Source organism: Equus quagga, chromosome 2 (assembly GCF_021613505.1).
Source record: "Equus quagga isolate Etosha38 chromosome 2, UCLA_HA_Equagga_1.0, whole genome shotgun sequence".
In the NCBI taxonomy this organism is placed as follows: domain Eukaryota; kingdom Metazoa; phylum Chordata; class Mammalia; order Perissodactyla; family Equidae; genus Equus; species Equus quagga.
The window spans coordinates 20,820,583-20,845,231 of NC_060268.1; positions in this window are offsets into that span (position 1 = coordinate 20,820,583).

The following is a 24,649-nucleotide window of genomic DNA, read 5'->3' on the forward strand; positions in this document are numbered from 1 at the left end:
TATGCGTTGTTCCTTTGGAAGTGGAGAATGACGTTAGAATAACTAAGAAATTATTTTTGACTGAGGACATATTGAAAATTATCATTATCCAACTCTGGTGCTTTGACTAAAATGGAAAACACTTTTACTGAAGCACTGAGGATCTCGTTAAGGAGCCTTAGCTTAGGAAAAGCGCAATTGTTGACCCTCTGCGCTTAAGGCATGTGCTGTTCCATGCAGATAGAGGCTTTTCTACCACATTCCTCTTGATGGTGCATAATGGGAGTTACATGTGCATATCAGGAGGAGAATAGACCTTAATTTGGAATATTAAGTAGCATAGGCACATAAAAAGCCTTCATCAAAATATTAAAAGTGTGCTAAACCTGTAAAAGCTAATAGATGTGTTCCTCTGGGAGGAAAATTCCAACCTCAAGCTCCCTCCTTATCTCAATTTCTGACATTTGTTAATAAGAAAGAACATTAACTTAGAAAGTCACTTTTATCCAGTGGTTGCTAAAGTGCTCCTAGGCCACCAAAGGATTAGCTCATACTTTGCCTGTTGCAGAACACCACAGAAGGTTATGATAAACAAGCATTGTATGCCCGAAACTACCAAATCAGACAGACTTAAGGCTCATTTTGTCATCTTGAGCTAAATGGGGAAAAAAAAGTGCTTACAATAACTATTTTCACCAAGACTTTGATAGCCTCATCAAGGTTTTGTTGTTATCGCTATGCCAATGGACAGAAAATGCTCATATTTTCAATGAACATTTAGGAAGCACCTACCATATGAAAATATCCAGAACCCAGGGCTTTTAGATTCGTATTTGACTTTGTAAAATATAAAAAAACAAACCATCTAGAGATTAATTGTTATACATGAATCCTTAAGTAAATTTAATAATTTCTGTATTTAAAGAAAATTCATCTCAGAACACCTTTTTTTTTAAATTCTTTTGAGGAAGATTAGCCCTGAGCTAACATCTGCCACAAATCCTCCTCTTTTTGCTGAGGAAGACTGGCCCTGAACTAACATCTGTGCCCATCTCCCTCTACTTTATATGTGGGACGCCTGCCACAGCGTGGCTTGACAAACAGTGGGTAGGTCTGCACCCGAGATCTGAACTGGCTAACCCTGGGCCACTGAAGTGGAATGTGCAAACTTAACCGCTTCACCACCAGGCTGGCCCCTCAGAATGCTTTTTGAAATCTAACTTTAAAATAAACATTGCTTTAGATACACAGGGTTCTTTTTCCCTCTTAAAATTTAGTGCTGTAAAGAAATTACTATCATTTGCCAAGTAATGGGTGTCAGAAAAAGTAGTTGCAATAGTTATACATACCTAATCCTTAGATATTGTTATTTTTAATGATTTAAAAGTCCTAATTATATATCTTGGGATCTTCCATAGTGCCTGAAAATTGGCTGATCCATAGTAAGCATTCAAGGCCTTTTGTTTAATATACAAATATTTGAATTTGCTGATACTTTACTCTTGCTGAGAATATTTTAATAGCATTGCAAGGATAAACATGGAGTGGAACAGCAAGAATTGTTCCTGTAGCAATTAGGCTATGAAGGAGTTTGTGGATGTACAGAACTGAGAAGAAAGCATATAGGAATTGGTAAACGAGTAATGGCTGCTAATTAGTGTATTAGTTTGCTAGGACTGCTATAACAAAATACCACAGAGTGACTGACTTAAACAACAGGAAGTTTTTCCCCACAGCCTTGGAGGATGAAAGCCCAAGATCAAGTGTTGGTAGGGTTGTTGCATTCTGAGGCCTCTCTCCTTGGCTTGCAGCTGGTGGCCTTCTCACTGGGTCCTCACACGGTCTTTCCTCTGTGCACAGGTACATTTATGGTATCTCTCCACGTGTCTAAATTTCCTTTTCTTACAAGGATGCTGTCAGATTGGATTAGGGCTTATGCTAAAGACATCATTTTCACTTAATCACCTCCTTAAGGACCTTGTCTGCAAATACAGTCAAAGTCTTAGGTACCAAGGGTTAGGGCTTTAATATTTGAATTTGGGGGAGGGGGACAATTCAGCCCGTAACAATTAGTTTCTTATCTCTAAGAACCCAGAGACTCACGATGTTAAAATAGGCGTTTTGAAAAAACTGAGAGTCACATTTTGGAGGATACATTAGAAAAAGCCATTAAGGTCCTTGATTATCCAGAAAATATAATAAATTTGAAAAGGTACGAGTCAATTGTGTAATCAATAAAAGTAGACCTCATATCAACTACATAATGATCAAATTAATGACATGGTTTTATGCTATAAGAATGAAGGGTCACTCTGCTGAAAACAGGTTCTTTTATAACCTACCTGAAAGAAGAAAAAAGACGAGATATGAGCTTGAACAATAACCGATAGTTACATTCTGGAATCTTTCTCCCAAAAGATAGGTGTAGGGAGCTTGGGAGGAAAGGCAAAGTTAAATGCTAATTACTAGCCTAAGGCTTACCAACTCCTACAAACCATCAGGGCTTTCCTGATGACTTTAGTTCCTAATCCCTAGAATGACTATATTCCAGTTTGCCCAGGACTGTCCCAATTTATGCCTGTTATTTCTCAGTCTCAAGTCCAGTTAGTATCCTAATTCGCAAAAAGTATCCCAGTTTGGATGATATGATCACCCACATATCACTATATCCCTTCCCCAAGAGCATGTGTAAACAAGACACCCTTAGCAAGTGTTGGAGATTCAAAAGAACTTTCTTCCATCCTCAATAGATGCTGCTTCCTACCTACATTTACACATCCAACTTATTTTCCTCTTGACCAGTGAGGAGAGGCTGACAGACCGGAAGTTCCATTTTATCCAGTATTTTATATATTGACAATATAACCTAGGTTCTGAAGAGAAAAGAGAAGAGTATCTGTAATATTTTTCAAATTTTCAATTTTAATTTCAACAGGCATCAGGGTATTATGGAAAGAAGTCTGGGTCAGAGACAGTATCAGAATGAATTTTGGCCCATACTTTGTCAAGAAATTCTGAGACTTTGTGCATGTCATTTAAACTATTTCAGTATTCTTTTCCTCATTTATATCAAGGGAGGAGGGTGGACAGGAGAGTATAATATCCATTCTGCCCATTTCAGTGTTCAAAGGAATCAAATGAGATACTGACTCAAGGCTTTGAAATCCTTTAAGTATCATAAAATGATAGTTACTGTTACTCTTATCTTCAGAGAGAGAAACAGACAGCATAATAATTAAATAAGTTGATAAAATGGCTTGCCCATGACAGTAGTGATCCTCTCTAGAAGTCATATCTTCTCACTTCTAGAACACTACCCTTTCACACTACCGTACTTGACACCATCAAGATTCATGAGGAACCTGGGGAAATGTGACAGGAGAAAAACTGAATTAGAGACTGTATGTGGCTGAACATACAGCCGAATTAAGAATGCATGATTGAGGAACCTAGAAGTTCGGACTGAAGGGAAAAGTGAGGTACAATAAGAACATGATGACACTTACAAGCTTCCCAGTCAGGTCTTCAATGAGCATTTGTGCATTGTTTGTGATATGTTGGGTCCTCTATGCTTTTTATACTTTGGTTGTAGGGGACAGAGAGCCAGAGAATGAGTGAAGGGAGGGAGAATGAGAAAGAAGAAAAGAAACAGTACAACACCACTGAGTAGGCGTTTAGCTTTTCACTTGCTCCATTTCTGACTTTTTGTTAAAAAAGGACATGGGAGAATACAGAAAAATAATGATATGAAACTATATCAATCGACGTAGACCTGAATGTATGAAATGTTACCTTCACCTACAATATCCACTGTTTTTAATATGTGTGCACATTTTGTTTTGGGTTTTGTTTTTTTTTTTGAGAAAACAATATACAAAAATTTGTGGGTTTGTACCAGGAAAGAAGGAAGAAGGACCTGGCCACAGAATTCCAAAAAAATTGGCCAGAAAGCCCTATGAATAGCAGCAGAGCATTTTCTGATACAACGCTGGATGATGAGAGGATCGTGCAAAAGACCAGCGGGGTTCCACACTGCTGAACACAGGGTCGCTAGGAGTCGGAATGGACTTGTCAGCACTAACAACAACAAACTAGGAAAAGCTGTTGCCTATGCCTAATCCTCAATTAGGGCAAAAATTTTTTAAATAAAAAATAATGCATGGTGAATATGGGAAAAAGAAAGTGCTTACCAACATACGTGTAAGCATAATACTCCCCACTTGGCACTATCCAGCATATTGTCATCTTATTCTTTATCTTTCTTGAAATTCCCAGCATCTCCATACCCATAATTTAGGCTATAAATTGCATCTTAGATTGAGGATATATCTAGCTGTGGGTGCTACATATGTGCTCTGGTTTCTAAACAGTCATGTTTATGCTCAGAGAGAATAAGGTCAACACAGTTGAGAAGACACTTGGTGTCAATCCTTGCAAGCATTGCAAATCATTTGAAGTGTTTCTTCAAAAAACACTCAAATCATAATCACTCTTGTGACTGAATGTGGTACTATGACTCTATGATCCTTGACAGACAGTTTGTTTTGTTTTGTTTAAACAAAACTATCTCATAGTTTGTATTGAATCTGTTTGTTCTTTGATGGATCCAAAAGCATCAAAATTTGGCGAAGGTTCTCTCAGTGATGACTCTTGGCTATGACCATGTCTAGTTGAGGAAACTAGAGAATTAAGATTATTGTCAAGACACTGTGACTCCCACAAATCTAATAACAAAGCAGTTTCAGCTTTTTTCTACTTATATCAGTTATCTGTTGCCACAATAATGCTGTGAATTGAATAAACAGAAAGCCTCAGTGACCTCCGGCACGAAACATTTATTTAGCTCACAGGTCTGCAGGTTTATGGTTTAGGCTGAGCTCAACCAGATAATTCTAGTCTCAGATGAGCTCACCTGCACATCTGAGGTTCTGCTGGCTGCCAGCTTGGAATTTATGCCTCTGGATTAACTGGGTTTTAGCTGGAGCAACTCAGCTGTGCTTTACGCATCTCTCACCTCCCTCCAGCAGGCCATGCTGGTTGTGTTCTCATGGCAGAGGCAGAGGCGTGAAAACAGAAATGTCACTGCACAAGTGAATTTTCAAGCCTCCTCATTCATCGCTCCTGCTAACTTCCCATTGGCCAAATCAAATTACAAGGCTGAACTTAGAATCATGGGGCAGAGAATAAACTCCACCTTTTAATAAGAGTAACTTTAAAGTCACATGGCAAAGGGATGTGAATGCAGAGAGGGATGAAGAATTGGGCTCTTTGTACAATTAGCGTACTTTTAGTCTTCCTCTTTGAATGTCTCCTTAGCACAGAAGGAGGCATGACTTATTTATTTCTAAGTCTTTAGACACCCTGTGAAATTAAGCTATCTTCTATACACACATTAACTAACTTCTAACATATTCTCTTGTGTAGATATATCAAAGGCCGTTCTTAGATAAATAACCTCACAGATCTTTGGAGCAGCTCTACATGGTCTCATTGATAATTCCCGATCCTCTTCCTCCAGTTCACCTCCTCACCCACCCTGAACTCGATTTCACCTGCCTACATGGCTCTCAGATTTCTCAAACTGAACATTTTCATTACTGATTTCATCATTCTTCTCCACCACACCATTACTGACATATTTCTTCTCCTGTATTCCTTATTCTCTATGCTCTATAACTGATCCCACCACGCACTGGGTCAACGAAGCCACAAAAATAGCTCTCTTCCTGCCTACCTTACCCCTGCATTTTCAAACTTTCATCATGTCCTATAACTGCTACTTTAATATTTCTCTTATCTATCTTCTCTTTTCTATTCCTGCCACCTCAGTCTTAATTCATACCTCACCTTTTATGCCTGAACTCCAAAATTGTTTACTTGCCTTTCTATTGTATCCTGCCCCAAAAGAATCTTTCTAAAACAAATAGTTTCATAGGTATGTGCTAGCTTAAACATCTTCAATGGCACCTCATGACCAATAGGATATAAACTGTGAGTCCCTTTGTGATACAGCCCATTCTTACTTCTCCCTATCACTCAGTTGTCCTTGTAGTAATACTAATCTAGAATAATTTACTCTTGTTTTGACAATCCTGACTGATTCTACTCATATACCACATTTGATCTGAATGAGGTATACACGCACATAAATACACACACATACATAAACACACACACACAAACACACACAAACACACACACACCAGTTGATGTAATGTAATCATTAAAGACACAGACTCTGGACTGAGGAAGAGCCAAGTCTGAATCCTGGCTACACTGCCAGGATGTAAATTTCAGCATGTGAAATAAACTCTTTAACACGGTCACTTTAACTGAATAATAATATATTTATTTGTGTAAAAATATAACAACACCAAGCTCCTAAGACTTTGATGGGGCATGATGAGAGCAGTAGGTTAAACACTTAGTTTGGCACATAGCATTTAATAAATTCTCAATCAGTGGAGGCCCTATATCTGTCAGATCTCGGTTCAGAAATTGTCTCCTGTCTGAAATCCCTCCTAAATGACTCAGAGTTCCTTTCACTCCGTCCTTTATACCCTCCCTACATTCTATGTAGATCTTTATCATAACAGGTGTGGAGCTCATCAATGCACTTACTGGTATACATCTGTCTCCACCTTTTTTTATACTATTCTCCCCTTATATAGATAACTTCTTATGCATCTTTTCAACCCCAGATTCTAGCATGTAACAGATTTGATGTCTGAATGAGCTCAGAGACAGGTGGTAGGAAAAGAGTTGGGTTAAAAAGGAAACAATATAACACGTGTACCCAGGATGCATGTAATATAGTCTCCTGATATTAAATAATGCAGATTTAAGAAAATAGACTAAGCTTAAATCCTTCTCAATTCTATTAAACAATATTCCAGGAAATATGCCACTCTCTCCTTTTCAATCAGTAGTTTCTTCTTAGAGCTCTCTCCAGATGTATAAAAAGACTTTGGTTAGCCAGGCTTACAGAGTAACTGCCAGAGCTAGCTCTCCAGATGGTACTGAATTTGTCAATAATGACAGCATGGAAGTGTTGATGCTGTCCTTCATTTTCTTATACCTGATGAACCAAAAACATGAAAGAATGTCAACCCTACCCTGCTGTGGCCTGATTCTTTCAAATGCACAATTTACAATAGATGAGCCACCTGCTAAAATAAGAATATTCTTGCCTTGAGGAGTACTGGCCAATCATTAAAAATTTTGTTCTACCCTTAGACATAACCCTTTTGATCTCTCAAGGATATTGTTAACAATGAGGAAACACACATAAAAGAAGGTGAGAGATTTAAAATAAATTTTAATAGACAGTATACCATATTAATTATTTATTGACTTCAACAAATTGTGCACATTCATTTAAATGATATACATTCAAATACCATTCAGGGCCTCTGTGTAAGTGGGCAGACAGCAAGCAAAGCAGAAGAAAGGTAATGTCTTGGCTTCAGAATTTCACCTGTGTGAAGGGTCTTTTTCCTTCCTACCCTTCCTGTCACAAACTAGATACTCAGTTATAATATTTTAAAGTCAGAATATATCTGAGTACATCTGAGAATGATTAATAATGAACTTCAGAATGGAGTTCTGGAGAGCTAACCATGATTCTGAGTTTTGTCCACACTCATTGTCTCCTGCTGCATGAAATACCAGAACGGTGTCTTGATTTGAGTGTTCTGAACTTACAAGGTCATACTAAAATTGACAACTACTATCCAATCCAAGTAGAGAAGGACCAAAGAGTAAAGGAATCTAAGAGACTCACAGAAACAAATAAATAAGCAAGAACTATGAGAAAGTAGATATCAAGAGTAAGCAGAAGCCAGGAGGTAAAAATAGAAAAGCAAGAAGTGGACTCAAATAAAATCAGAAAAATAAATGCAACAGCAGAGTGACTAGAAAAGGGAGCAATGAACCCTTGCCTCTGACAGAACAACTAAAACTTTCTGGGGGACACACAGAGAAATCCTCACGGCGTGGATATTCGGTTGCTGAAGCACTTTCTTGGGCTTTCCTTCTTCTCCTGTAAACCTACAAGGAAATCGCATCATGAGTGGAGATCTGAACATGTTTCTTTCTTACCACCTAGAAGTATCTTAATAACAAAGTGAGAAAGCAGAAAGAAGAGACATGTGTTTGTGGTGGGAAGAATTTACAAGCCATTTTTTTCTGGAATCTAGCCAGGATCAAGGCTTTGAGCTCTTAACCCTCAGAATCATACTCATCTGTTGTGCCTCTTTCATCTTACTCAATACACTGTTAACTCTGATATTGCTCCATCACAGGTCAACATCCCCAAGCAGTACATAGCCTACTAGAAAAATGTGACATTAAAATAATATCAGCTCTTTCAGACATGCTAAAGTCCTCCTCTTGGTTCATTAATGTAAATCAAAAAGAGTATATTAAACCACTAGCCATAAAAAAGCAATATTCAAGCCAAAACACAAATGAAAGAAGATGGTCTCTGTCTACCATACTTTCCCCAACCAGTATTTGCTCTTTAGTAACTCTCAGATTTCAACCAATTGATATTTCCTGCCTTGAAAACCTCCCATCATGGAATATAGAATGTTCAAAGAAGTGATTTTTCACTTCTCCCAGAATCGCCTTTTTGCTGGTTTGAGCAGATATTCATTCACCACCAACTATGCAGAGCATCACTTCCACCATATATTATTAGCCAAAGCAGTTATGGGGCCTGTTCAGATTCAAAGAGTAGACAAGCAGACTTTACATTTTGACGAGAGAGTGGTAAAGTCACATCGCAGAATAGCATATAGGATGGGAGGTATGGTTGTGGCCATCTTTGGCCGATACAATCTGCCATTCTCCAAAATTAGAATGTAAGCACATTTTACAAAATATCTTCTCACCTTCTCTATTCCCATAGTGTTAGCATAATACTTGGAACATAGTGGATATTTTTACACATTTTGTTTCATTTTCCAAGCAAGCTTTGAGATATTTCTAGTACCAACACACAGTACAAAAGGTAGAGTTTCTTTTTCCTCTTTTGGGTTAAATATAGACAAGAGGATGCCACCTATACAAAGAGGTTTAAATTTTTACCTGTAATAAAATTATTGTCTGCCTCGTTTTCCCTCATGGAAGAAGCAGCTTCCATTTTGGACACAGCAGCTTCTAAAAGCCCCACTTGGTAAATATATTTTCATTATTACGTGACTAAATCTGATCTCTGGGTATGGAAAATGTATATTCTTAACCTGAGGTTGATTTGTCTTTCCCCAAAAGATGTAACTTTTTTATTTTAAATTTTAATTTAAAATAAAAAATTTATTTTTTTGAAAGGTCCATTAACATTTTCATGAGATAAGTTTGTGTTTGGGGGGAAAAAAAACAAAAAGCAAACAAACAAACAAAAACAGCCTTCAATACTCTAGATAAAGGACCTCCTTTCGATTGTTGCCAAGGAGACCTCATCCGAAGCTTCCCTCTGTGCTCGGCATGCATTGGCTCATATTCATCACTATTGACAGTCTCATATGTGTCATTGTCCAGCAAAAATCCTATCTGTTACTATTAAAAGCTACCCTTTGCCATATTGATTAATTGCTTATCTGAGCTCTACAGGCAACAACCTCTGTTTGTCTCAGAAGCCTCATGTTAGTCAGAATGGTACCTCTAGCTCTTCACTTCCTGTCTTCACAACATTAAGTACACACAGCTCTGACCTTAGATATTTTCCCTGTACCTGTGTCTTAGCACTTAGACATCTCCCTATACCTTGTTGCAGTATTAACTCTCAGACAATTAAACTCTGCTCCGTCCATACCCTCCAGCGCTCTCTGGACGTTGGGTATGGATCCTCTACCTAACCTAAAAATGTGAGAAATGTCCTGAGCTAAAGTGAAATGTCTCTAAACGACGTGCACTGAAGAAATTTTATAAAAACATACTCAAATGCCCCACTTTCTACGTGGCTTAGCCCCATTTCCTGATAACAATAACACCAGTTAAATGGAACTGGCATAAAACTATTAGATGTGATATGGTACATCAGCTTTACAGCACTCACACTACACATGAGGAGAGAAAGGCAGAGCTTGTTCTCAGCTTAGCCACAAACTGCACTCAAACAAAGATTCAGATGTTACTGAAACTTCCTGGACAACCAGTGGGTTCAGCCCACTAGGAATTTATTTCATTGGCATCTCCACCTAGAAAATATTTTATCCTGAAGAACGAGCCATGTCAGCTCAACTTGAGAATGATGTTTCAAGTTAGAAGGAGGAGGCAGCTACGAACAGGTGCTTTATTCTTTCACCCAGTCTTAACCTCACGTCTGTATTCTGGGGAAATTGGCTTCAAGAAAAAATAAAAGCTACTTTCAAAAAGTCTCCATGAGATACTGGGAGCATGAAGCTGCTACCCTCTGGGACACGTATCCAAACACATCACAAAGGTGAGCAAAAGGGCTTCTCTGTCCCTAAGCATAGAGAAGAATGGTCACACGGAGCTTCTTCAGCATCAATGGTAACTTTAGCTTTGCCACAGCAGAGCAGCCTCAGTTCAGGAGAACATGGACACAACTCAGTTTCAGTGATTATCATCAAGAGACCATCACAACATCAGCAGCCTTAAAGTTCCTTTGAAGGATTATGTGGGCACTATTTTGGTAGCACATATTATCTTAGAAATATGGAGCAAGACCCAGAGCAAAAAGCAGAAAAAAAGGTTATGCCAGAGGTCATAAATTAATTGGGAAAACCTTGAGAGGAGCTGCAGGTCCCACAATAAGAAATTGAGGGAAATAGAAAAAAAATACTATTTGCCATTTTTAAGGGATTTTTTTCTGCATAGAAATAATCTAAAACAATAGGTGAATTAAGAAGTAGAATTCAGAAAAGCCCCAGCAATTTAGAGGGTAGATAAATATTTGGAATAGGACACAGTGCAAGCCAGGCTTGGCTCAGTTGGCTGTTCACATCCTGGCAAATAGCAATTGGGTCAAAGTCTAATCTTCCAATGTGATCAGGTAGAATGGATTGTGCGCCTACAACAGTGCCTAGAACAGCGGGGTGAATGGTTGCTGTTGGCCTCCCTACGCCCACTCATTTGTAATCTCTTCCCTGGCCACTTCTCCATCTTTCCTTATTTTGTTTATAGATATTAAGGATATGGGACAGGGCCATTGACCTGTGCCTTTACATAAAATAGACCTCATATATACATATGGAATAGACAGAGAAAACATTTTTTTAAATACACTATGCATAAAATTAGAAGAAAAAGTTCCCGTAGCACATTCAGCTCAAGTTGCTGTTTCTTATTTAGGATGCTATTATAGCTTCCTTGCTAGAATGTTGATTTCTAGAATTGTTCACTGTTAGCAATTCACCATAAAATTCCAGAAGTATGTCATACGAGATTTCATTGAAGATAAGAGTTAATCAGATTCTTTTAATTCTCTGCATACATTTTCTCAAAATAAAACATACTATCCTTAAGAAAATGTGTTCTAAAATATGATCAAAGCAAAAATAACTTGTTCCCTGTGGAAACACAAAGGCTTTAGCAAGTACCTTTCCAATTTATATAAACAGAGACAAATAGGTTAATTTTGTTTATTGTTTTTTTTCATGGCTCTCAGCCAGGATCTCATTTATACAAACGTTTTATATGAAAACTCTCTTTTAAAAGGGTATTTCCTCAAGACAAAGGAATCTCATGGTAAAATTGGCATGAGTGTGTTATGTGAAATTGAATTATGTTAGCCAGCATTCTTCTAATTACCATTTTTTCATGGGCATCCATTTTTCAACAATAATATTAGAAAATAATTAATACCTTCAGGACAAGAACCTGAACTTTATGCAAACATAGATTAGAGAAGTCCAAATTATTTTTTAATGAGCTATATGTATTATGTCTCCCTATCTAGAGTTCATCTGGACCATGGCATTAAATCAGCCTTGAGTTAATTAAGTGGATTATAAGTATTCCTGGCTTCTGCCTTTATTAGTATGAATCTGCCAGCTCAGAGGCACTCAGCAAACATGGAAATACTTTATCAACACCCACTCCAAAACACCTTGAAATATTTCAATCCTGTCTATACTCTTGGGATAATTCTAGAAGCTCAAACCTATTGGACTCTTTTCAAAATCCATTAGTTTTCTATTTATATAAATATGAATTGCAAGGATAGAAGAGGCTTTCTTTGTAGATGTTGATTTATATTAATAAGAGCTATAGTCAAACAATTGCTCTCGAGCACATGCACCCGTGAAGGTACCATATCTCTTGCTGCAGATACTGGCTCAGGCATCAGCAGATTAAATGAACAGATTTGCTTCATATTTTAGTGTGCTAAATTGAATACCAGTCATAATGGAAATCTCAACATGCAAATGAAATCAGAAGAGCTTTTCTAATTTTCAGGAAGGGAATGAGAGAATCAATCTTTCAGTTAAAAAAAGAAGACCTGCAGATCACTCATTAATAGCTGATCACATTTGGGCAGCAGCCAAACTAATTTAACTTATACCTACTTGTGTTACGTTAGTAAGAAGAGCAAACCCTTTTGGAAATAACTCTATTAAAATCTACCCCAAATTTGAAAGAAACATCACTTATGTGAAATACTCCTATGGAAAAAAACCACCGTGAATATCAACAGAAAAGCAATAGACATTCATTTTCTGCGAGGAACTCAGCAGGGAAAGAAAAAAGAGCAGAGTCAAGATGTATTTTCCGTGGATCTGGTTCACATTCTATCATACACCCGAAGGCCATATTTCCACAGCTGTGGCAAAACCCTTTATAGGAGAATGATTTGACATTTGAAAAGTTATTTTCCCAGTCTCTTCCATGTAATTCTGTGATGAAATAACAAACACAGGCACCTCGGAAAGGGGGTGGGATATCAAAAAGGCAATGGATTTTGGATTCGGACAAACTAGACTTTAAATACAAGCACTGCCATTCACTATGTGAATTACCTTGGAAAATCAGTTAACTTTTCTCAGCCTCAGTTCTTTCTACAGCAGAGGGAATTCACTCCCCAAACAGAACCATTGAAGGAAAAGGACTCAGCAGATTTTCTGGAAGATAATGGGTACTCAGTAATTATCCATTCACTTATCTCCCTTTCTGCAGGCATTATCACCACTCTCTCATTCTTTATGCTATCACCTGCTACTCAAAAACTTTAGATTCCATCATGTGACTTTTTTTATATTCTACTTTATCCCTAGGTGTTCACAAGTTTTGACTACACACCCTATCTATGGAAGTCCTCAAGACTTTCTCTCCCCACCACCTCATTCCACTCCTCACCTAGGTCCAGGGGGAAAAAACAGAACAATGAGCAATGGAATCAGCATGATTAGGCTTTTGTACTAGAAGGTGAAGCTTCTGTTGGAAAGAATAAAGGAATTTTAAAGATAGCCAGACCCAGGTAAAAATACTCTTGGCTCTATGAATCACTTTTCTCTTGAAATACTCTCCTTCTTAGAATGCCTTGTGGCTGGTAGCTTCTTTTCCCTATTGGAAGAGGAATTGTTCTCCACATCCACAACCCTAGAGGAAGATCCCAAGAGAAAGGAACTAAGGAGCCGGCTGCTAAGGCCAGAGCATTATTTAAGTCAAGGTAGTCCTCATGGTACAGATTGGGTACAGCTTTGTTCTCCAGAGAGTTGGATACATAAGCATTTCAAAGCCAAATGAGTAATTAATTCTTTTTCTTCTCATGAAATGATATATCTATGCACATGAGACTCAGGTTAAGATGGGCAAGGAGAGCTGCAACTGCTGTGTGAAACAGGGAGGAGATTCAGAGGTTCAAATCCTGTCCACAGACTATCACTATACCTCCACTGATTATATAAATGTAGGCCAGCTTTCCTGAGTTACATACAAAACACTTTACAATATTATAACATATAATTTTATTACTTTACTAGAACCATAAAGATTTCATACCTCAAAAAAAATGGTCTTCTTTTTCAAAAATAAGTGCAAAATATCTAATTATATATTAAAGGAACTCTGTTAGATTATATAGCTAGATAATTATTTATGAATACTAATTTTTGATGGACCAGTGTGGTCGGCTGAATAACAGCCGCCAAAATATCATGTCCTAATCCCTGACCCCTGTAAATCCTTTTTTACATGGCAAAGGGAACTTGGAAGATGCGATTAAGTTAAAGATCCTAAATTAGGGAGATTATCTTGCTTTATCCGGATTGACTCTAAATGGAATCCAGCATGTTCATTTGAAGGAGGTAGAGGGAGTTTACTATAGAAGAGAAGATGGCATGTGAGCATGCTGCTGGCTTTGAAGATGGAGGAAGGGGCCATGGGCCAAGGAATCCAAGGGATGCATCTCCAGAAGCTAGGAAAGGCAAGAAGACAGATTCTTCCATAGAGCCTCCCTAGAGAGTATGACCTTGCTGATACCTTAGTTTTGGCCAAGCTTTTGGGGCCCATTTTGAACTTCTGGCCTCCAGAACTATAAGAGAATACAGTTCTGTTTTTTTAAGCCAAAAATTAGTGGTAATTTACTACAGTGTCCATAGGAAATTAGTACAGTCTGAGATGTCTAAGGAAATAGAAACTTACAGAGGATCAAATAACTTGGGAATGTGAACAAGAAATAAAGTTTTTCTCAAATTGTCCAAACCTACTTAGGTGCCTCCCACAGGACAGCACAATCCTGTCTCCTGTATTTCTCACATCCTCTGGAATTAAATTATTTAGTTGTCTCTTCTCCACAAAACAGAAAGCCCGTGCGAGCAAGGTCCCTGTCTGCCTTGTTCATCTCCGCATCCTTGCAGTCAAGCACAGTGACTGACAAGTAGCACAATCTGATAAACATTTGCTGAAAAGATGAATAAATGAATGAGAGAATGAAACAATAAATTATTTAAGAATGGTGCCAAGCAGAGAGAAATAGGTGAGGTGACATGGGAAGAAAAGAGCATAACCTCAAACACTTACCAAATTGTTGGGCAGAGTAGTGTGAAAAAATCATCCCCTCTGATCCAGGGGATTGTTTCATATTTTTCTTGGTCACCTTTGCCAACTTTTAAGAAGCAAAGCACAAAAAGAAAGTCGGAATGAAACCGAAGTTTTGTAAAATTCATAAACTTTTAAACAGCCCTTAAATAATCACAAAATGTAAGCATTTATAGTAAGCATAAACAATATATTTAACTCATTTTATAAGTTATATTTAAAATGTATTTTAGAGGCCGGCCCCAGGGCCAAGTGGTTGGGTTCACATGCTCCGCCCCGATGGCCCAGGGTTTCATGGGTTCGGATCCTGGGTGTGGACATGGCACCACTCATCAGGACATGCTGAGGTGGCGTCCCACACAGCACAGCCAGAGGTACTCACAACGAGAATATACAGCTATGTACTGCGGGGTTTCGGGAGAAGAAGAAGAAAAAAAAGACAAGAAGATTGGGAACAGATGTTAGCTCAGGTGCCAATCTTTAACAACAATAACAACAACAAAATAAAGTAAAAAATAGAATGCATTTCATTGTATTATATATCATATAGATATTATTGTTATACTGTTATACTGTGCTATTATATACTCTAAACAATGATCCTTAGTAACAAATTACATATACAGGGCTATTACCATTTTACAGAAGCCAAGAATCAATAGTGGAATTCAAGAGGAATTCTTATCTTTAGAGCTAAACCTTTCACACACCCCAAATGGGTCTATTTCCCTTCTCTACACAGGAAAGGCAGACAACGTTCACCAAAGTTTTACTCTCTTCAACAGCCAAATGCAACAATCAACTTTTCTTTAAAACATACTCGTACACATAGAAATCTGAAAGCCTGCTTTGATAGCACTGGACAAGCTGTCTCATAGGCTTATGTGTCCAGTGACTTGCTTGTTACAAGTACTCATATTGCCCAGTCATGAGGGTTAGCTCTCCGTCTTAATCATTTTAATGTAACATCTGTGAAAACCTTATACTTATAAAAGTTTACTGTTACTATATGTATTCAGGCATAGAAAATCTAATAGATATGTATCCCAAACAAAATATTTCCTCCACACGGAGCGTATATCCTGGGATCTTCTGCACCTGTTAATCTGAAAGCAAAATTTGGATCTGAAATTTTATTTTTTTTTTATTTGAGCAGTTTTGTGCAGCTGTTCAAACTAGTATGCTAATATGAAAATCAAATATCATTTATTCAGAAGGGGAATTAACTTTTATAATAACACACATTTCAGAAATTCCCCATGTAAATATTGTTTTTCCTCATATTTAGATTCTCTTTACAAAGATTTGTTCTGTGTCACTGAATTCTTCTTGTCTCTAGTTTGGGAGCTATATATGAATATGCAAATAAACTGGAGCGGCAGTCATTCATTGCAAACCAAGACTACTACCAATGCCATGAGCATCTTAAAGAACTTCTGCAAGTTAATATATAGTAAAATATAGTATAGTGAAAGGCCAAAGAAAAGACCTGACTGGAGGTTAATGTTTATATTTACCATTACAAAAGATATAAATCCAAATGAAGAGATTGCTCACCTGTATATAGTATATAAAAATATGCCTGCCTCAGTGTAACCAAAGCTGAATTTGAAAATATTTCCAGCACAGAATTCAATTTCAAACATTTCCAATGAAATTCAAACAGCAATTAAGAAAAACATTAAAAAATGCAGTTCAAAAGCTTTCTAGTTCATCCTATTAATGCAGATTGGAGGGCGTTTTTTCTTCCTGTTTCCTAAGTTTGCTTGATTTTCCCATCACTACTAAAAAGGAAACATAAGTTTTGTCCTAATGTATACTACAAAGATTTTGTGAAAACAAATGAGATCATGTGTTTAAAAGTATTTCAAATGTTTTAAACAAAAGTTTCATGACTGTTTAGGGCAGTCATTACCACGATTCCCTGACTCTAAGATGCACATATTTTCGTATTTTAACGTTTCTACATTTGTATGAAACTTAAATTCAGTGACATTTCACAACCACATTTTTTTTTATTAGTGAAACATAATAACATCTAACAAATGATGGCATCTTTTAGATTGGTGAAATGTAGTAAATTATTTGGCATATAAGATAAAGCAAATATATATTTTAATTTAAATTTCATTCTATCATGCGGTATATAAAAACAATCATAAACTAGTGTTAAATATTAAGCAATCATAACATAGCATTATGTATTAAGAAATGTATTAGGGGCCAGCCTGGTGGTGCAGTGCTTAAGTTCATATGTTCTGCTTCGGTGGCCAAGGGTTTTCCGGTTCTGATCCTGGGAGCGGACATGGCACTGCTTGGCAAGCCATGCTGTGATAGGCGTCCCACATATAAAGTAGTGGAAGATGGGTACAGATGTTAACTCAGGGCCAGTCTTCCTCAGCAAAAAGAGGAGGATTGGCAGCAGATGTTAGCTCAGGGCTAATCTTCCTCAAAAAAGAAATGTATTAAATAGGGGCCAGCCCAGTGGGGCAGTGGTTAAGTTCGCATGCTCCACTTCGGCAACCCAGGGTAGATGGATTCAGATCCTGGGTGCAGACCTACACACTGCTCATCAAGCCATGCTGTGGCGGCATCCCACATTCAAAATAGAAGAAGACCGGCACAGATGTTAGCTCAGCCGCAATCTTCCTCAAGTAAAAAGAGGGAGATTGGCAACAGATGCTAGCATTAAATAAATGTTAGATGCTTTTTTTGTGGAGTGTATTCACTTATGAGGAGAAAGTAATAGCACATAAATGTAAATGATCTGTCTGGCACTTATGTCCAGTCCTTAAATCTGAAAACATTTTCATAAATTAGAAATGGAAAAAACTATTCAGTACTTTCCTTTTGCTTCCTAAACAATTCTACAGATTAACACTGCCTCACAGGTCTAAAAATCGTACTGTAGATTAGTGTGCATCTAAGGAGAAATATATGGTGCTTATTTACAAAATACATATTTTTATAACACCAGTAAGTATGAAAAAAGGTAAGCAGGTGTCAACCTGAGTCAAAAGATTCTAGAGAATCATGGAAAGCTGGAACTTACACAAATCTATTCCTAAATCTCTCTGACAAAGTGCCTTATAGCCTCAATCCACCAGGTAAAGGCATTGCTGTTGAAATGCCATTATTATCAGAGATGGGTCATTCCTAAACTGCTATTGCCCATTAACACCTAGGATAAGATAACCTAAAAGATTGGTCAGCCATTAACAAATGACTCCCCCAAGGAGTTTTGATCAGGAGCAAGGAAATGTAGCCAAAATTGCAAAGATTCATATCACAGTCTAACTTCAACCAATTGGTCAAGTTAAGAAACATCAATGAGTGATGTCAATGAGAGGTGAGAGATGAGAGAGATCCAAGTACTGTAAGAGATAGGGTTCTGGGCTAAAGGGTAAAAACTGCCACAATCAAGATCTGGCCCTGAAAAGGGAAAAAAAAAAAATCACGGAACAGTGACCTTGATTTAGCAGTTATCTACTGGAATATTGTTGTATTAAGATCTTGCTTTTTAAAGATTAAACAGATGGCCAAATTCTTTTCTCACTCTAGTGCATCATGGAATAATGGCCTGGATTAGATTTTCATTGAGGTCATCCATCTTTACAGGAAGATAGATGAGAAAAAAATAATTTAATTTTGAAAACTGTAGCACTTATAAAAGAAGAAAGTGAGTATTAAGAAACAACGTTCTTCTTTCCTTTATGGGTAAGAGAAGAAATACAACAGGCCAATTTGGAGCTTGCAAAGAAATTATTAAAAAACGATCACTCTAATTTTGAACAAGGGCTCTACAGACATATTGGAGCTGCTGAACACTTTGCATGTGCAGCTCCGCCAGATTTTTGTGGTCTTTAGTCCTAGTCTGGCACTTCTAATGTTCACACAGACTGTTTCAAAATGAAATCTGCGAAACAAAGAAAGATCAAAGTACATTTAAATATGTGGGTGAAGCTGAAGGATCTGTGAGTAGAAAAGATCTCCAAGACAGAAACTGTGATGCTTAAAAGATTGCTACTGTTCACCAACAGAACCCAAACAAAGCATCATTTTGGTCCAGAAGATGAAGCTGAAGCTTTTTTGCAATTAGGTTTGGATTATGGACTTGCTAACTGATTGCTGACTTCCAGCTCTTAATGGTAACTGTTTCTAATCCATTTCTTGAAGAAGAATACCCCACATGACGCAAAGTCAAATTTATTAAGAGGTCAAATGTTAGAAATGGGTGGGACCTTAGATATCATTTAATAAAACAACCTCATGTTACAGATGTGAAAACTAAGGCTTAGAGGAGGAAACTGACTTGCCAAAGACTACACAATCTTTAATGCAAAAGGTGGAAACAGATCCCCCATCTCCTTACTCACCATCAAGTGCTCTTTCCCCCAATATCCTGATGTTTTGCCCTTAAGGCACAACAAAAAGCAGCCGAATGTGAGGGAACAATTTACCATATATCATACTTGAGTTTTGGCAGCATCTCACTGTTTTTTAAAGCCACAGTTATCTGAGTTAGTAAAGATTGACAGTACTATTTCAGCAAAGTTTATTGTTCACATGAAACCATTACAAAGTCTAGTAAGAGAGAGAACAAATTTGATTTTGAAGTTGACTTTTTGTGCTTAGAGCATGTGATCGGGGAAAACGTTCTGACAGTTCAAGCTTACTCAAGCTTAATGACAGGTCTAAATTGGAGCTTGGAGATAAAGGAAATTCTTTAGTGATGCCTCAGTTGTCATTGATTGCTATGAGCAATTTTAAAGCTATTCAAGATGAGAATTGCCAGCTTGGTTTTGAAAGGGGAGAAAGTGGTACATAAGATTAGAGGCTGGTACAAATGCTATCTTGGTTTGAAAAGAGAGGACAGTTTTGTATCACATACATAGGTGACAATCGTGACTACATATAGACATTTATCAGCAGGAAATGACTCAATGGATGTTCAGAGTAGTGTAAGCACCAGCTGTGCTAAGGAAGATGAAAATGCAAGGCGGCTTGCCTTACAAGGATCACCAGCAGCAAGATGGCTGAAAAAAAATAAGCAGCTGCTAAAGCTAAGAGCTAATAAAAAATAATTAAAAAACCAGCTTCACAAATTATAGAATGTCTTCCAGCTACTTGCTGAAAATCATTGAATTAAAAAGATATGGAGTCCATTTTGAGAAATTCAATTTCATCAACTGGAAACTGAAAGCATCTCCAATGCTACATCTACACTGAAGCCTTCATGCCCCATTTGCACTACTCCTACTGAATCCCATAATAAGTTTCTACCTATTGAGTCCAAATAAATGGCAGCTATCAAATCTTCTATTTTTAACTGATCTTTAAAATCGCTTTATCTCTTGTATTTTATCCTTATAAAATATCCTAAATCCTTAAGACTATTAATTAATAGATGTGTTTTCTACCAAATAAGTTATAAGTAGCATTAATTTAAAAGTAGGAGCCAGAAATAGAGAAATTCAACAGTCATCAAAATATGCTTCTACAAAAAGTATTCTATCCAGAGGTAGGATAGATGACCCCAGAAAAAAAAAAATATAACCCCCATAGATATTTTCCTCTGAAACTCTCATCTCTTAACTGTTTGTCATTCCCTAAATAGACTGTCCATATTCACACTCAGGGTTTTTTTTAATGAAATTGTCCATCTATATGAAATACCTTGTCCAATATTCTTTACCTAGTATATACAATGCATCCTCCAAGCTCTAACTCGAAGGATCACTTTAGTGATCAAAAATCTTGTCATAGAGAAATAAATACTCCTGCCTCTTCCACAGTATACACTTCCAGCATAGCAGTATCACATATCATTTATTTATTTGCCTGTTTCCTCCGCTATAGGATAGGGACGGCCCTGTAGTATATTATTTGTCTCTGTGTACATCCCAATATTTAATATATTGACTAACACATAACAAGTATGATAAAATACCTGTTGAATAAACAAATGAAAATGGACCTTATTGATAGGGTTGTATATTTCTTTGCTTCCTATGAAAATTACATCAGATATGAAATTTAGCTACAGACAACCCTGCCAGTGATTTCTTCTTTTACATATTTCACAAAAATTTATACTTTTACTTTAAGAGTCCTATAGAAAAGTATTTCATTATGTCAGTTTCCCACTTGTTTATTGTTAATGAATAAAATTGCACAGAAATTGTATTATGTGTCTGCATGATGAGAAAGATAACGTTTCTCCCCTTATTTTACGGCAATATAGAAGAATTCAACAAAAAGGTTATTTTCTGTTGGCCCAGACTGAGATTGATAAACATGGAACTGGAAAGACGATGTAACAGACATTTCAGAATCCACCTCCTTTCAGAAGCGTCTGTGGGTGGGGGAGGAAAGGAAGCGCATCCCACAAATACCTGTGTGTAGACACACACATATTCACACCTTGTCATCACTGACATCCACACCTGTAGGATCATAGCCATCGAGACATCAGGAAATACAGCCACAGTCTCTCAGTATATCTTGCTGCCTGTCAAAGTATTTCCTTGCATAATTCTTTTACAGGAAATAAAAAATCCTCTATGTATTTATTTTTGTTATTTTAGTGGACCTGGGAAGAAAATTCCAGACGATCTTGGTAAAGTGAGCTGGCAAAATCCAATATAAATATACTAACAAACCAAAGCAAATATTTTCAATTGTAAATTATGCCACATCCAGGGAAATCGCATAGTCCACAGATGTTGCAAATTTACTAATAACACGTCCAATCCCAACAGTCTGGGTATCTTCAATTGTTTGTTTGTTTGTTTGTTTGTTTTACCAGAAACAATCCTACTGGCCAATTGCCACTGTTTTCTCTCCTGAATTGAGGTCTGTAAAGTCTTGCATTACTTCCCAAGAAAGATACTACATTCCTGTTCATTTTCTCAATTTGCTGTAATAAGAGAGAAAAAAAGGTTCAATTAAATAACCTCCCATGTAGATGTTTGTTCTCCGTTAAGGTGTATGTAATGATTATCTTGAGCCAGAGTAAAAATAGTTCTGATCTCCTCAGGAATGTATATAATCATATATATATATATATATAATAGTCTAAAAATGAGATAGTTACACTTAATATGCCCTACCTTTTTTTCAAATAGACATTAAAATGATCTAACATGTTATCTGAAATTCTACTATAGGATATTTTGCTAAAAAAAATCAATTTTCTGTAATGTTTGTTTATACTGTAAAATTACCAAGAAGCAAACATTTCTAAGGTGACATTAGAACGCTGTAAGTCGCATCTGTGCAAAGATTAAAGATTTCTCTTTTTTACTAATCCTCTGAAATTATTTCAATCATGATATTGACATAATAGCAGTTATACCAAAATTGATAAAGTATGGCTGCAATTTGGATCTTGTAATAATAAAATTGCCCTGTGCCTTTCTGACATACAGGTAAATTATTACACAATCTTATGTTTCCCTCTAAAACATATAAATACATGTATTCTCATGTGAAAAAAAAGAAAAGCACATTCCATCATGTCAAAGTACACTCATATCTTTAAGATTCTTAAAGTTTTGCAAAACCAAAAGTCATCTGATTATTACGCTTTCAGTGACCAGAACTATATAATCCTCAAACTTCTAAACAGTAATGTGCTTCTTTTTAAACCTAAAATAAATTAAATTAAATGACTAAGGTGTATAAACAGAGCAAGCTTATATCAAACCTACAAAATTTGAATTAACTGTAACCAAATTATAATCTGATACTAATTGGATTTTTAATTTCAATGACATTTAATCTTTAGTTCACATAACAGGTAGTGATAAAAATTCAGGTATATATGAAGGTATGGTTAAAGATATTGTTCTGAATGAAAGAATGCAATGCAAATAACAGTTATCAAGACACTTCTATGAATGTCTTTTTATATAGCAAGCTGCTGAAGAAATTTCACTATATTATGAGAGCATTCTCTAAAGAATACATTGAATGGTGTTCTCTTTTATGAGATTCTGTAGTTTGTGATCTTTTACTGGATCACCAGCTTTGGTTCTTTTTGCTAGTGCTTCTGCCCCATTTTTTGCATCACTATGTAATAGATGGGGGCCCAGCCCGATGGCGTAGTGGTTAAGTTCACACACTCTGCTTCCATGGCCCAGAGTTCATAGGTTCGGATCCCTGGCGCAGTCCTAGCACTGCTCATCAAGTCACACTGTGGCAACACATAAAATAGAGGAATAATATTGGCACAGATGTTAGCTCAGTGACAATCTTCCTCGAGCAAAAAGAGGAAGGTTGGCAACAGACGTTAGCTCAGGGCCAATTTTCCTCACACACACACACAAATATATATATCTATATAATAGACAAGAAGGTCTGATCACAAGCTCAGGTGTGCAAGAAATATAACTTTAATTTTCCATAACTTACTATTTTCTATATAGACGTTTTCCACCTGAGGTTACCCAGCGTTACCCAGTCTATTTTGGAGTTTTCCAGCTATTTCACGGTTTTCTATCATTTCAAGGCCTCAATACTATACATTGGCTTGCATCAATCCTCTGCAGAGTTTAAGAGTAATACAAGACTAGGGCTTGTGGGGAAGGCATCTAATCCTAGGTTGTTGTCATCTACTCGCTAAGATATACATCCCCTCACGAGTAAGCAGTAGAAGTAATGGTTAAGAATACAGGCAAGTGGCTTAATCTCTGTCATCTACTCGCTAAGATATACATCCCCTCACGAGTAAGCAGTAGAAGTAATGGTTAAGAATACAGGCAAGTGGCTTAATCTCTTGTGTTGTAGTTTCTTCCTCGGTAAAATGGAAATAACAAAGTCTACATAATAGTGTTGTTGCGAAGTACCTGTGAGCACATAGAAAATGCTTAGAATACTTGGCAACTGTCAAGTAAACAATAAATGTGAGCTATTGATAGTTATTATCCCACCCTGTAGTAAATCTTCAATCCACTCAAGTTGCTAACAGGTTCCTAGTCCTAATTCCACATTGTCCGCATTCATTTTCTGGTCCTAGCCACTTATATATATCCCACATTCTTGAATACAAGGCTTCTTGGATTGTGCTTTCTCTTAGCTATGTCTGTATCCTTCTTGGACACAGAAAACATTTGAAATTCTAAGATTGTCTCAGTCTGACCTTCCTAGACACATCAAGTATCCATTTCTACTCTGTTGTCTGTTGTCACATTTTGTTTGGTAAAGGAAAAAGGTTGAGACCAGGACCATTTTGGTAGTTTGGCTAGTGTGAAGAAAAGGATCAAGGCAAAGTCCCCTTTTTCAAACATGCACCCCCCAAATGACTCATCTACTCCCTTCATCTCTCTTCATGCTCTCCCACTTTGTTTGCCAAAAGGCAATGGAAATTTTATTTGATCTGAAAGGGAGGGAGGCAGGGAGGTAATTTTCTCTGAATAGATATTGCATTTTCTTTCAAATTTATTGTTTGTGGGATGAACTTTATGCCCTGAGTTTTTCGTGGCTTAAGTACCTGAAGGTCAAAAGTACCATGTTCCTATATCTCTAAAGAGGCTTCAGATGCTCAAAGTCTGTAATGACTCTTTTTTTCTTTTTTTTGAAGACTGGCACCTGAGTTAACAACTGTTGCCAATCTTTTTTTTTTTTTTAAAAGATTTCATTATCTTTCCTTTTTCTCCCCAAAGTC